This window comes from Notolepis coatsorum (assembly GCF_963971535.1).
Source record: "Notolepis coatsorum genome assembly, chromosome: 6".
Classification (NCBI taxonomy): domain Eukaryota; kingdom Metazoa; phylum Chordata; class Actinopteri; order Aulopiformes; family Paralepididae; genus Notolepis; species Notolepis coatsorum.
The window spans coordinates 162,223,143-162,238,528 of record NC_140170.1 but is presented as its reverse complement, the minus strand read 5'-3'; the positions used below and the strand labels follow the sequence as shown (position 1 = coordinate 162,238,528).

Below are 15,386 nucleotides of genomic sequence, written 5' to 3'. Positions count from 1 at the left end.
ATATATATCTTCCAACAACTCCAACGCCATCTTATTTACATGTCGCGTCTCGTCTATCTGGTGACCCTGTGACCTTTGCTCTAGCGCCAGAATCAAGCCAAACTTGGATAGTTGATTAGCCAAAATGTATGACACCCGAGATCCAATCAAATTGCGTGTTACTTGTGAACACTTTGTCCACTTTGCACCAAACTCAACACAGTTCGGTCATCTACCCAGTAAATGTTGAATGTGAAAGTAACAGCAGAGTGGAGAGATTGTTAAGCCTTGGGGAGATCTGCACTCTACTGAGTGCATTCCTCTAGTTTCTATTTCAATTAGGCTAGTTTCATGAATGTTTTTTAGCATTTATTTCTCGTGTGGTCTCCCATCCTTTGCAACCTTTGTAAGCCAAGTCTGTCTCTCTTTCCTCCACAACCTCATTCTAATCTCTATACTATCTTTTCCTGCCCCCCCCCCCCCTGTCCAGTAGCTAGCTCTGTTCCAGAGAGCTGTGTTGAGATGGTGAGTGGTGTTGCTGATAGATATGGGCTGCTGAGGCCAGCTGGCCCGGCTCCTGGGGTCTGGACTGATGGGCTCAATGACGGGCCCCAGAGTGGGTGCTGATGAGTAAGAACAACACCTGAGACCCACACAGCACAGGGAGAGAGAGAGAGAGAGAGAGAGAGAGAGAGAGAGAGAGAGAGAGAGAGAGAGAGAGAGAGAGAGAGAGAGAGAGACAGAGAGAGAGAGAAAGACAGAGAGAGAGAGAGAGAGAGAGAGAGAGAGAGAGAGAGAGAGAGAGAGAGAGCGAGAGAGAGAGAGAGAGAGAGAGAGAGAGAGACAGAGACAAAGAGAGAAAGAGAGGATTGCTGCTTGACGTACTGTGGAAAGGTACTGCATCCAAATGCATCCAAATGGAAAACACACACACACACACGCACACACACACACACACACCTTTTATACAAAACACACACGCCCACAGACCGTACATGGAGACACTTTCTTTTCAATTCAACATGAGATCAGTTAACCAAGGTGTTTGCACCAAAACTACCAGGAACTGTAATTGCCAGTAACTGCATTGCACAGCACCTTAAGTTCCTTTGTTCTCTGTGTTTCCACTGTGGTGAAAATATCGGCCAAGATTCGGCAAATTAGTCTGGTGACGTGTGAAAAGTCTCTAGACATTCCGGCGTCTCATTAGAACACATCTTTGTGATCAAAGTTAAATGTTAAAGACAGACCAATGTTCCCTGCATCCTCTTTTGCCATATATTGGTCCTCGTATCAAACAGGAATGTGCAACAGAGCACTAAATACACTGAAAACTCACGGAGTCCAGATGACATGACTATTTCCAAATGAGGCACGCCCGAATTGCCTACCAATAACAATGGACCTCATTGTTTTTTTTTTTATCCACTTTTTCTCCCCCTGTTTTTTTTAGTTTTTCTCCCATCCCAATTTAGTCGTCATGCCAATTCCCCCCTCCCCTTCCTGGTCGTTGCTCGCATGTGCCCCCCACTGGGCGGTCTAGGGAGGGTTGATAGATACTATCACATGTCCCCTCCGATACATGCAGAGTCAGCCAGCCACTTCTTTTCACCTGCCAGCGCGGACTCTCATTGGTGAGGTGTAACGTGTGGGAGGCTCACACTACCCTCACCATCTCCCTTCCTCGCTGTGCAGGCGCCCTGACCGACCTGTAGGAGTCGCTGTTTACAACAACCAGATTACCACCCACCGGCTTCCCTCCCGCTGACTCTGCCAATTGAGCCAGTATGACGGCCGGCCCAAGCCGGAGGCAACGCTGACAGCCAGATACCAGTGTCTCTCGCGTTGGTGACGAGCGCTTAGTCCGCTGCGCCACCCAGCCGCCCTAATGGACCTCATTCTTGAACATGTTCGTAAGTATCTTTCGTAACTATCTTCGTAAAAAGTCCGTACTAACAAATTTACTAAAATCCTCCTCCGGATTCCTGAACGCGTGAAATTCCATATCAATCTCTAGTTTATTAATGATGCAGCAGCCGCTGCAGGATACTGTGAGGATACTGTACATACACACACACACACACGTGTGTGCACGCGCAAGCTCCGTATGTACAGTGTCTTCACCAAGCCGCCTGTATCGGCTGCTGCTGCATTAATAAGCTATCGATTTATATGGAATTAGTTCATCTATTGGTTAGTCTATTCCACTATATCCACGCAATTGGGTTTAGTTCATATTTATTTAGTAATTTGCCGTGTGTGTGTGTGTGTGTGTGTAACGCTCACGATGCCTCATTGTGTCATGACTATACATGTAAAAAATAATTGTTAATTAATGAATAAATTTTTGTGCTGCAGATTTCTGGAAATGCTGCGAGTACTTTCATTTCATACATTCAGAATGTTCAGCACCTGCAAGCACCACCCCCCAAAGTTCCTGGACTTCGGAAAAGTCGTATCCCCAGAAAGGGGTCTTTTGGGGGGTTAAATAATCTCCCAGCACTTGTTCCTGAACAAGTCCCTAGTATACACGATACATACAGGGCAAAAGTTCCACACCCTTAAAACATGTATGTGAACAGCCCCATCAGAGTGCTTGGACTGGACTCTCAGGTCAAACCACTCTGAGGCCTGATGCCAGCACCAGCTCTAGAAATCTGGGCCAAACAAACTGTCCAGCGAACCGAGACAAAAGCCTCAAAGCTAAAGTAAAACTCAACAATAGGTAGTAATTACTCACAATACGCCTGTAATTAGCTACACAGAACACAATGGTATGGAATGGACAATGACATAGTACATCTGTATTGCAGGTGTCACTCGTCTCTCAACACAGGTGCCCCCCAGGGCTGTGTTCTGAGCCCCCTCCTCTACTCACTGTACACACATGACTGTGTGGCACAGCGAAACAGCAACACAATCATCAAGTTTGCTGACGACACAGTTGTGGTGGGCCTGATCTCTGCAGACGAGAGGGCCTACCTGGGAGAGGTAGAGAACCTGGCGCTGTGGTGCCGGGAGAACAGCCTCTCCCTAAACGTCAGCTAAATGAAAGAGATGATTGTGGACTTTAGGAGGTCGGGGGCCAGGGACTACAGCCCCCTCAGCATCGACGAGGCATCGGTCGAGAGAGTGAACAGTTTTAAGTACCTCGGAGTCCACATATCCGAGGACTTGAAATGGACCACACACATTGACAGTGTAGTGAAGAAGGCACGGCAGCGCCTCTACTTCCTTAGGCACCTAAGGAAGTTCAAAGTGAGTCAGAAGATCCTTAAGAACTTCTTCTTTTTTTAATCTTTAAAAAAAAAATCTTTTTCCCCCTTTTTATTTTTTTTCTCCCCTCCCAATGTTAGTCGTTATGCCAATTCCCAATCCCCTTCCTGGTTGTTGCGCACTCTACCCCCTACCGTTGGTCTGGGAGGGCGGAGACTATCACATGCTTCCTCCGACACATGTGTACCCAGCCCACCACTTCTTTTCACCTGGCAGCGCGGACTCTCACTGTGAGAGTGTAACGTGAGGAAGGTCACACTACCTCCCTCCAGATCCTTCCCTCGCTGTGCAGGCGCCCCGACCGAACTGTAGGAGTCGCTGTTTACAACGACCCGGACCCACCCACCGGCTTCCCTCCCGCTTCAACGCTGACAGCCGGATTCGATACCAGTGTCTCTCGCGTTGGTGACGAGCGCTTAGTCCGCTGCGCCACCCAGCCGCCCGATCCTTAAGAACTTCTACTCATGCACAATAGAGAGCATCCTGACTGGTAACATCACCTCCTGGTTTGGGAATAGCACCGCACACGACCGCAGCAGACTACAGAGAGTGGCCCGTTCAGCCGAGCGCACAATTGGAGGTGGGCTTCCCACTCTCCAGGACATTTATAACAAGCGTTGCAGGGCCATAGCTAAGAGAATAACCAAAGACTCTAGTCACCCAAACAACTGCCTCTTTGAACTGCTGCGGTCAGGCAAGCGCTACCGGAGTCTCATGGCCAGTACAGAGAGACTCAGAAGGAGCTTCCCCATGCGATCAGGATGCTCAATGACTGTAACAACCCAACATCTACACTCATTGCACACACATCCACATGCACACACTCACTTTTAAACAAACACTCACCTTATTATGTAACACTCACTTTAGACTCTGGCATGTATGTATTCTATCAAGGTATCCTGGCTAGTGTCCTGTTTAATGCTGTTCTCTGCTGGGGGGGGGGGGGGGGGGGCAGCATCACAGTTTCTGACAAAAGACGTATAAATAAAATCATTAAAAAGGCTGGCTCAGTGATTGGCCTTCCCCCTGATTCCTTGGAGATCATCATAGCCAAGCGAACCAGGACTAAACTGAACACCATTTTATCTTTTGAAGGCCACCCACTGTTTCGATGCACTGCGAAGCTCATTTAGTAATAGATTTCTTTTTATCCCCCCTCCCACCTGCAAAATCTTGCACCTCCGATGCAAAGAACGAAGGTTGCAACATAATTATGTAATGTAATGTTGTTGGCTGTGTAACAGAGAGCAGCCGCCCAGGCAGCTTAATCATTTTAGGCAACCAACTTGCGCCTAGCCACGCCCCCGCGGCAGCGGCGGAGCTCTGCCGCGGCATTATGCAGCCGTAATTCCCCCCTTTTAACATCGACGGTTAGCTCAACTGGTTGGCCGCCTTGCTGTGGATCCTGCGGTGCGTTGGTGACAGGTTTGAAGCCCTTCAATTTTTTTATTTTATTTTTTTTTAACTTGCATTCTTTCGCCGGTTAAGTTTAGGCATTGTTTCGGAGTTGGTTAAGGTTAGGGTTAAGTTTAGGCATTGTTTCGGAGTTGGTTAAGGTTAGAAGGGTTAAGTTTAGGCGCTGTTTCGGAGTTGGTTAAGGTTAGAGTTTGTCTTAGAGCATGGCAATATTCTTTCGGAGTTGGTTAAGGTTATGGTTAAGTTTAGGCATTGTTTCGGAGTTGGTTAATGTTAGGGTTAAGTTTAGGCGCTGTTTCGGAGTTGGTTAAGGTTAGAGTTTGTCGCAGAGCATGGCAATAGAATGCAGCCTATTTCCGCACTGCCGCTCTCTCGCGCTGCCGCGGTCACATGGGCGTCGTGGCCAATCAGAGAAACGCTGAACACAAGTTGGTTGCCTAAAATGTTGACGCGCCCAGGCAGCGCAGCTCCCGTCTCATTATTAATTTAATTAATTAATCCAATCCACTTTATTTATAGAGCACATTTAAAAACAACAACGTTGACCAAAGTGCTGTACAAGTCCCACAACATAAGATAAAAAAAATAATTTATATATATATATATATATATATATATATATATATATATATATATATATATATATATATATATATATATATATTATAATTATTTATTTATATATATTTTTTTCACAGCCCCGAAGCTTCGATTGCCCTAATACAGACTTTCCCTTCTGACTTCTGAATGAGTTCCATGAGTGTCTATTCCTTGCCTTAAGAGCTTGGGAGTAGGTTTCAACAGTCTTACTTAAAATGTTCTCCATGAATGGTTAATTATGTGTTCTTTTAAAGGGTCTTGAGCCACCCGTCCTGGCCTGCATACAACTCACTCCACCGGTGATGTTACTCTACCCCAGAGCCAGGGACCAGGCCAGGGACCAGCCAGTGTCAGCCTGCTGCTGTGATGTAATGCAGTCTCAGGACCAGCAGGCACGGGCACGCAGGCCCAACCTCGTAAAAACACGGATAAGGTCAACAAGTTGAAGCCTCTAAATTGGACTGTGAGTCAATCTCTCAAACCCTCACACACACACACACTCACACAGCCACCCACCCACACACACACACGCTCACACACACACACACACACACACACACACACACACACACACACACACACACACACACACACACACACACACACACACACACACACACACACTCACTCACACCCACTCACCCACAAACACTCACATGCTCACACACACACCCACTCACACAGCCACCCACCCACACACACACACACACACGCACACACAGTAATGCACACATCGCACACACTTAAAGACACATTTGTCCATATTTGACACTTTGCCATCCTCCCCCTCCCCATCATCATACATTACTCAATGAAATCCATACCCCTCCCTCCCTCACACACACACACACACACGCACGCGCACGCACGTACACACGCACGCACTGTACACACTCCCTTCCCCACCTAACTGTAATGAGAGCCAGGGCTTGTATCAGACAGTCCAGACAGATGCAGTGGAGCTCCTGCTGTGACGATGTCTGCATCCATATAGAGTATATAGGCCAAACCTTTTCAGTCAGGCCCCCCTGGGTAATTCCAAACATTTAGGCACCCCCAACCCCCCAACCGCCCCCCAAATGGCCAAATGTATTAGTAGTCAGGAGAGCATTTAAGAAAATACCACACTATCTATTTTGTATTTTTCATCTACTTATACTTATTGGGTCTCACAGTAAGATAAAAAAAAAAACCACAATCTCACACTTTTATTTCGAAGACAAAATCGCACCGACCTCAGTAGATGAATGGTAAATGGACTGCATTGATTTAGCGCTTTTATCCAAATCGCTTTACAATTTGTTGTTCCTCACATTCACCCATTCACTCCCACATTCACACACCCGACGGCAGAGGCGACCATGCAAGGTGCCAACCTGCTCATCGGGAGCAGTAGCAGTTAGGGGTTAAGTGCCTTGCTCAAGGACACTTCGACCCGCTGAGTGGGAATAGAAACGGGAACTTTCCGACTACCAGATGACCACTGACTCTACCTCCCGAGCCACTGTCCCTCCCCCCCCCCCCCCCCTACGTGAAGCCAAGAGGTGAGGGAGAGGAGGGTGTAGCCTCATCATACTGTGTTGCTCTTGGCCTTGTAACGTGAGTGATGTTAATGTTACCGGGAACAGCATGTTTCCGTTTTGTTTTCAGATTCTTTTGGGATAGCTAACGTAGCATCAGCTAGCTAGCTCGCCACCATCTGTAATATGTGTGACGGCAACCGAGCAAGTGTTTACAGCTCTCGTGTGCACGGCAACCCCCCCCCCCCCCCAGGGGAGCATGCCAATGGCCTTCTCCAATACAAAACACCATAGAGAAAGAGAGAGAGAGAGAGAGAGAGAGAGAGAGAGAGAGAGAGAGAGACTCAGAGAGAGAGAGACTCAGAGAGAGATCTATATCATATTGTTCACAATAATACCGGTATATATTTATTATGGGAAAAACAATATGCCAATATAGTGGTGTGAGCATTTGCATATCCTAGCACGCAGCCTGCAGCGTCTCGTCACCAGAACAATACAAGCAGGGCTGGACGCCAGGGCAGCAGCCTCTGGCCAGGCTCTGGTAGCCAGAAGGGGGGGTACTCCGGTCATGTGGGAGTGTTTTGGATACAAGAGGTCAGACCTCCAAACAAAGCACCAAAACTGTTATGTAAGGTGGAAGCACAACAAACCTGTTTTCCCGTTACTTTCAGTTATTGTTCAAATTAAATATTAAACAATTGAGTTATTTATACTTTATATTCAGAGGAAAACACTATTATACCTACTTTTATTTTATATCTTGTTGTCACCATTTGCACTAATAATCGTCAAAAATAAATTGCTCAGCATTTATTTTTCATATCGCCATGAATATCGTTAGCGCAAATTACCCTGAAATATGGTGATATTATTTTAAGGCTATATTGCCCACCCCTAGAGAGAGAGAGAGAGAGAGAGAGAGAGAGAGAGAGAGAGAGAGAGAGAGAGAGAGAGAGAGAGAGAGAGAGAGAGAGAGAGAGAGAGAGAGAGAGAGAGAGAGAGAGATGGATATATGGGGAGGTAGAGAATGAGAGCAGGGGGAGGAGGTGGGGAGTTTTTGATCTAATATTGATCTTCCAAGAGCAAAATGTATATACACAACCAATTATTGATCTGCTGACATAGACCTTTTGTAATGATGTAATTTCCTCACATTGTTAACTCAAATGTGGGGCTTTTGAAGAAAAACAATGATGAAAACATGCTCTTACGGTTGATATCTTTCTCTTTAAAACCACAAACTTTTTTCCTTCTCTATCATCATAGTTCATATTTCTTGTGGAATATAATCTACAAGCAGTACAGAATATGAGCTAATGCTTGTCAACATCAGGCAAATACAAAATGGAGGCAAATATTGTTCAATAATATCAGTATTAAAAAACATTCCTACACATTTCTCATTTCAGAGTTCCATGCCGTTTCCAATCAGGACCTTAATTTTCTTGACTGGATGTTTAAGATTTTGTCCAGTGTTCAATATACTGACAGCGGCTCGACAATATGACAGACAAAATGTCCACACTGGTATCACTCTGTAACTGAGAAGAGTATTCTTCACAAGTATGTGATATGTTGAAATTAAAGTTAGTCTACCACAGCATAAAATGTGCAGCCTAAACATTATGTGATGTGATGTGTGACAATTAGGGATGGGTATCGTTAGGATTTTATCGATACTACTACTCTTATCGATACTGCTTAACGGTTCGGTACTTTATCGATACTCTTATCGGTTCTTTTTGATTATTTTGCAAGAAAGAAATACAATTACCTTAAGAACAAATCGACATTGCTTTATTATTTATAACTTTATAAATAAATATAATAAATAAATATAATAAATAATTATAATTTCTTCAGCAACAGCAGCAGCAATGTTCTTTTATATAACGTTATAAATAAATATTATAGCTAGGGTGAAGGGACTTTGGGCTTGGCTGGGACCGGTGTAGGTAGAGGGAGGGGTGGGCTGGGACATGGTGGCTGCAGCCTCAGCCTGATGACGATTGACGACCTATAAAAAGTTGTCATCTTTCAAATATATTTGTAGCTAAACAATTAGCTAAGCAATTATATTTTATTTATTAGCCTATTTGTACTAATTTGTTATTAGCCTAGCTAACTCCGTATCTTGGCTTACCTGCAGTGGACGTGGATGGAGATGGAACACTGCGAGCAAAGCAGTCGAAAGCGGCGCGTTTCTGCAGACTAATGTTATGTTTTGACAACAGATGTTTTGACAAATTGCTTGTATTGCCACCCTTACTTGCAAATGTTTTATTGCACTTGTGGCAACGTGCGTTGTCTGCATCGACTTTCGTAAAGTGTACCCAGACTTTCGTTTTGTTCTCTCCTCCATGATGAGCGCAGAGCTCGGTCTGTGTGCTGCGCGCTTCAGCACGGAGCCAAGTACCCGTATGTGCATTTGTGTGAGTGTCGCTTGCGAGTGTGTGTAAACTAACAGCCCCGCTTCTCCTGCAGACAGAGAGAGGAGAGATAGTTCGCACCATTTCGATTCCTCGAAAAAAAACTCCATAATGTCTCGAGTATCAATAGCAGAACCGAAAACGTCGGAGCTTATCAATACTCAGTTTTTTTCTAATTTAGTACCGGTTCCCGTTTAGAACCGGGTTTCGGGGGGCATCCCTAGTGACAATATCTTTCACTATTTCTACAGACGTTTTGTGCAATTACCAAACTGTTCACGAGGGAGAGAGGTGCATAGAAGAGCCAATGGTTACCTGGAGCCTCGGTTCCCCTCTCCGTCTGGCTGGATTCCAGGCTCAGTGTTCTTCCTGCTAAAACACACAAACACACAGAGATAATATAACACAATATATAACATCAAATTAAAGCTATCCAGCTGCAAACTAGTCTAGCTTTGCACACAAATGAATGGAATACGGACCACTAGCCTAGCTTAAAACTCTGGGAGAGGTATTTAGACTAGACCACTAGACTAGCTGGTCCGTATGCTCTTCCAAGGACAACACTAGCCTCCTCTTTGTCCTGCTAAAACACACAAACACAGACATAATACATTGCTGTCTCTCAGAGGCTCTAGTGCGTTAATTTCTTAAGCTAGCGTGAAGGTAGTGGTACCATGTGAAACTACACAACCTAAGGTATCCATTTGCAGGAGCTAAATAATGCTCCGAAGTTAGGCACAATTTTGGCAAGGGGAAAAATGGTATGGCATTTTTAAAAGGGGTCTCAGACCTCTCACCTCAAGATATCTGATCGAAAAGGTCTTATGGGAACCCACGAGTCATCCCTTTACAGACACGCCCACATGGGTAAAAACCATGCAGTACCATCTGTGCAGCGCTCCTTTCAGCATAGGTTAGAAAGAGTTCAAAGAATATCTTCACACTGTGCAAGGCTGACTCAAGCCAAGAACAGAGGCTCAAGGAGGTAGAGCGGTCGTCTGGTAATCTGAATGTTCCCGGTTCGATTCCAGCTCCTGCCGGCAGCGCGTCGAAGTGTCCCTGAGCGAGACACTTAACCCCTAACTGCTCCCGATGAGCAGGTTGGCACCTTGCATGGTGGTACCTCCTGGGCCACTGTCGCCCCAGCATGTTCTCCTCATGGCGTTCTTCATTGGCTTGAGTCAGCCTTGGACAGTGTGAAGATATTCTTTGAAGTCTTTCTAACCTATGCTGAATGGAGCACTGTCGCCCCGCACTGTCGCCCCACAGTAAATGCAGTTAATTTACCAGTCCATGCCGAATCCGTCTATCATGACACCACTTTATGCCATGTTTTATGCATATGGAGTCTTTAAACTATGACAGTTTTCCTAAAATGTTATTTAAATTTTTTTTGCAATATATCGCCTTGCTTACAATATATCAAACTGTAGCCCTTGTATCGCGATAAATATCGTGTCGCCAGATTCTTTCCAATACGTGTCTCTAACACACACACAAATCCCACCCCAAAATAACATTTAGTGTCCTAACACTGATCGTGCAGGTCATTCTTCCCATAACACAGTGGGACTGAAGTCCATTTCTCCAGAGGCCCCCCAAACCTCTCACTGCATCATCCACATAGTGACCTCTCCGTAAAGTCCCCAGGGAATCTGGGGATGTAATCAGCCTCTCTCTCTCTCTCTCTCTCTCTTGAGAGCTGCCCAGTAGAAGAGGAACAGGGTGTTCCAAGAACACGCAGATGGACACACGCACACACAGACAGCGCATTAGACGCGCATGCATGCACACACACACACACACACACACACCACACAGGTGCACATACACAAAGGTATAACAAAGGCACGTATGTAATCGCCACAGTGTACAAACGCACACACATGCACACAAATAGAAACTGTGCAAATGGGTGCATCTCGGTGCAATCAGAAGGTCAAAATGGGAGGCGGTGGGTGTAAGTGTGGGGTGACGAGGACAATGCGGAGATGCTGATTCCCTCAGCGCTCGTGTTCCGCACGCCATCCTCAGCTGGAGACTCCGGGGGATAAACAGAAACGGACGAGAGGCGGCCAGATGCTGTGTCTGAACCCTGGTTTCGACTGGACAACGATAACAAAACTCAATGTTCTCAAACTGAATAGCCGATTTCCTGTCAGCTGCCACAACAGATGAGGTTTAGGCCTATTACAATGTTATTACGACGTGCAGCGATTTACCGTATTGGCCGGAATATTGGACACACCTGATTATAAGACGAGCCCCCAAACTTTTTCAAGATTTTCTTTCCTTTTCTTATTTGCTCCCATGCCCCAATGTAGTCGTTATGTCAATTCGCTCCTGGCCGTTGCGCTACCCTGCTGTCGGCCTGGGGAGGGTGTAGACTCAGTCACAATACAGCCGCTTCTTTTCACCTGACACTGAGCGAGGAGGTTCACGCTCTCTCCCAAAGATCCCCACAGGCTCTACTGTTGCAATAACCAGGACTCGTACCCTACCGGCTTCCTGCCCACGAACTAGACCTACACTACCCAGCCATAGATGGGTTTTAAAGCAATTTTGCAACCTTTGAGATTATATGGGAGAGCATAGATAGATAGATAGATAGATAGATAGATAGATAGATAGATAGATAGATAGATAGATAGATAGATAGATAGATAGATAGATAGATAGATAGATAGATAGATAGATAGATAGATAGATAGATAGATAGATAGATAGATAGATAGATAGATAGATAGATAGATAGATTGTGGGGCGGCGTGGCTCAGGGGTAGAGCGGGGCGTCCAATGATCGAATGGTTGGTGGTTCGAATCCCGCTCAAGCCCATGTCCATCCCATTGCCGTTGTGTCCTTGGGCAAGACACTTAACCTACTTGCCTCGTATGAATGTGTATGCATGTGAATGAATGTTGGTGGTGGTCGGAGAGGCCGTAGGCGTTGATTATTCGCCACGCTTCCGTGAGTCTGCCTCAGGGCAGCTCTGGCTGCAATTGTAGCTTACCACCACCGGTATGACTGTGTATGAACGAATAATGGACTCTGTGAAGCGCTCTGAGTCAGAGCAACAGTCAGTCAGAGAAGAGCGCTATATAAATCCAATCCATTATTATTATTATTAGATAGATAGATAGATAGATAGATAGATAGATAGATAGATAGATAGATAGATAGATAGATAGATAGATAGATAGATAGATAGATAGATAGATAGATAGATAGATAGATAGATAGATAGATAGATAGATAGATAGATAGATAGATAGGTTCGATCACTGGACTGAAATATCTGGGTCAGGGGTAAATTAATGAGTAACGCACTCTCCTCCATCCACTGTTGAAATGCCCTTGAGCGGAAAAACTGTCCGAGTGTGAAGCAGGGCATTGCTGAAAGAGAGCATACATGCATGCTCAGCAATATTTACCTTGGATGAAAACCTCCACGACTACTGTGTGATCAGCGCGTGTCTGTCTGACGGCCCAGTCTGCGGAGCGCACTGGAGTATGGTGAAACTATAGTAATTTTCCATTGGTCCTCCCAGCCCACGTGACAATTTTTTTTTTATCTACTTTTTTCTCCCCATTTTTCTATTTTTCTCCCGTCCCCAATTTCGTATTGTCCAATTCTACCCTCCCCTGTCTCGAACGCTGTTAGGCCATGCCTCCCACAAGCCGGCTGCAATGTGGACGAAGCCTTGCATCACGTGTCCCCTCGGGTACTCGAGGAGGCAGCAGTCGCATCTTTTCACCTGTACAGCGCGATCTCTCAGCTGCGAGGGTCTGCGTGGGAGGGACACGCCGCCCTCGTCGCTTCCTGATTCTACTGCGCAGGCGCACCAACCGACCTGTAGGAGTCGCTGTCCACAATGTCCGATCACCACCCACCAGCTTCCCACCCCCTAATACTGCCAATTGTATTAGTATGAACGACCAGCCAAGCTGGTAGCAACGCCGAGAGCTGGGCTCGAACCCAGCATCTCCTGCGTTGGTGGCAAGCGCCTTGCCCACTGCGCCACCTAGCCGCCCTCCACGTGACCATTTCTAGCATTTCCATTGGCTATAGGCTAAAAGGGAACGTCTCCCGCCTATCTCCGGTCAATGGTCTCTAACTACACACCCTCAAGACCTCTACGCTCTGCATCTTCTGGCAGCCTCAGACCTACTCCTATCCGAGCTCCGGAAGGGTCATCAAAGAGAAGTCGCCTATTCTCGGTCCTTGCCCCACAATGGTGGAACGAACTTCCCACCCCAGTTAGGACAGCCGAAACCCGTCCAATCTTTCGCTGTTGACTAAAGACGCACTTCTTCAATCCTTATCTGAAATGGAAGGGGAAAAAAAGAAAAAAAAACTCTAACCCTAACTAACGTTACTGTCATGCACTTGGGCACTAATATACTAACCTACACTGTAGCACTCAACACTTTGATGAACATTGTTACTCAGCTGATAGAGTTGTATCCTTCCTGCTGTCTTGATGTACAAAACTTGTAAGCGTCAGCTAAATGACTAAATGTAAAAGCTCAGCGACAGATATAGATTAAGGGGGTTTACTAGCCTGCATTCGGAAAAGAGAAAAAGACCAATCTAGATATTTCAAGATTCTAGGCTGATCTTCCTTCCGCGCATTGCCAGTCAGCCTGTGACATTAGATCAATCGGTACCAGATTTTGGTACCTTTACATGTTTAGTATAAGAGTGTAATATGCTAGACAAGAGGGAGCCTTTTCCAGAAATATATATATTACTGTTCGGTCTGTGGAATAATATAATGATTCCCCAACTCTCTCATGTAAAGACATTCCCCTCCCCTGTGTCCCCTTACCTGTGTGCCCCTCCCCCACCCATTTGACCTATCAAATGGGACCACATCCCCCCCCCTTTTAACTATATAAGGCTCCTCCCGACCACAATCCAGGTCCTCTCTTTACCTGGGTCATTCAGCTGACCACCTGGGGAGAGCCCCTCAGCCATTTCTATCTGTTTGGTTAATAAACCTTGTTATTATCTGAACCTCGGTTGACTGAGAACCTTCTTCTTCAGGATATCCACAAATATCCCACAGGTCTCTTGGAAAGACCAGACAAGGTCAGAGGAGTTTGATAATATTCACTGAGGATGGCCAGATAATGTTGATATTTAAACATTTAAAAACATAATACATGATCATGTGATTTCTTTTGTGTGGTGTGTTACAACAATAAATAACAAAACAATAAATAAATAGAAATGTTGAAATTGAGAAGTTTGGCCTTTTCTTTTTACTGAAATTAATGTTTTGTTATTACAGAGAGTTAAGTACCGAAAGAATTTACCATTGGGTACTGATACCAAATTCCAGAAACTGGTAGTGGTACCGGTTCATATGTGAACGGTACACATCCCTGGTACACAGCTTTCTGATACAGCGAGAGAGAGAGAGAGAGAGAGAGAGAGAGAGAGAGAGAGAGAGAGAGAGAGAGGCCCAGCGAAAAAGACAGGAATAGAGAGATGACAGACAGAGGGTGGAGGAGGGGGAGGAGAGACAGTGCAAAAAGGGCCAGACGCCAGACGGACAGAGATATGCAATCCTGAATGAACTGCCAGTGCCAGAGATACAATCCTGCCTAAGTGAGAACAGACGTTAAAAATATAAGCTCGTTAAGACCCTCAACAAAAGGGCATCTAACGAGACTTTGGCCGCATGACAGAGAAACATAGTGTGAGACAGAGACAGACAGACAGAGACAAGCAGCAGACAGAGACAAGCAGCAGTCAGAGACAAGCAGCAGACAGAGAGACAAGCAAGTAAGAGTTAAAAGAAAGAGAGACACACAGAAAGAGAAAGTGAGACAGAGACGAGAGAGAAAATAATCCAGTTGGCAGAAGGCCAGGATTCTTCCAGCGTCGCCCTCTCTCCCACAGAACAGGTTTGCCAACCCCCCCCCCCCCTGAGCCAGTGCCCTCTCAATGACAAATACCAACCTCTCTGTCGGACTCCACCCGCCTGCCCTGGCACCGGACCTCTGGCTTCTCTGTTTAAACGACCTGATGAAAAGGCAAAGGAGCAGAGAGGTTGATACATTAATCTCCAGTTCCAAACGCATCTCATAGTGTAGAAACATGAATGGTGCCACTGGGGGATTCTACTACTGGGTGCTGTTTGTACCAAT

General features: G+C 45.8%; 1 protein-coding gene across 2 annotated transcripts in view; it reads right to left on the bottom strand.

The window, feature by feature from the left end:
- LOC311231171 (inositol hexakisphosphate kinase 2-like) overlaps window positions 1–15,386 on the bottom strand; it is a 107,913-nt gene that overhangs the window by 64,391 nt on the left and 28,136 nt on the right. For both annotated transcript variants that reach the window (XM_084317686.1, XM_084317685.1), the window contains exons 3-4: window positions 15,199–15,261; window positions 9,542–9,598 (exon numbers count right to left, since the gene is read on the bottom strand). The gene's annotated coding sequence lies outside the window, so the exon portion shown is untranslated. The remainder of the gene's footprint in view (window positions 1–9,541; window positions 9,599–15,198; window positions 15,262–15,386) is intronic.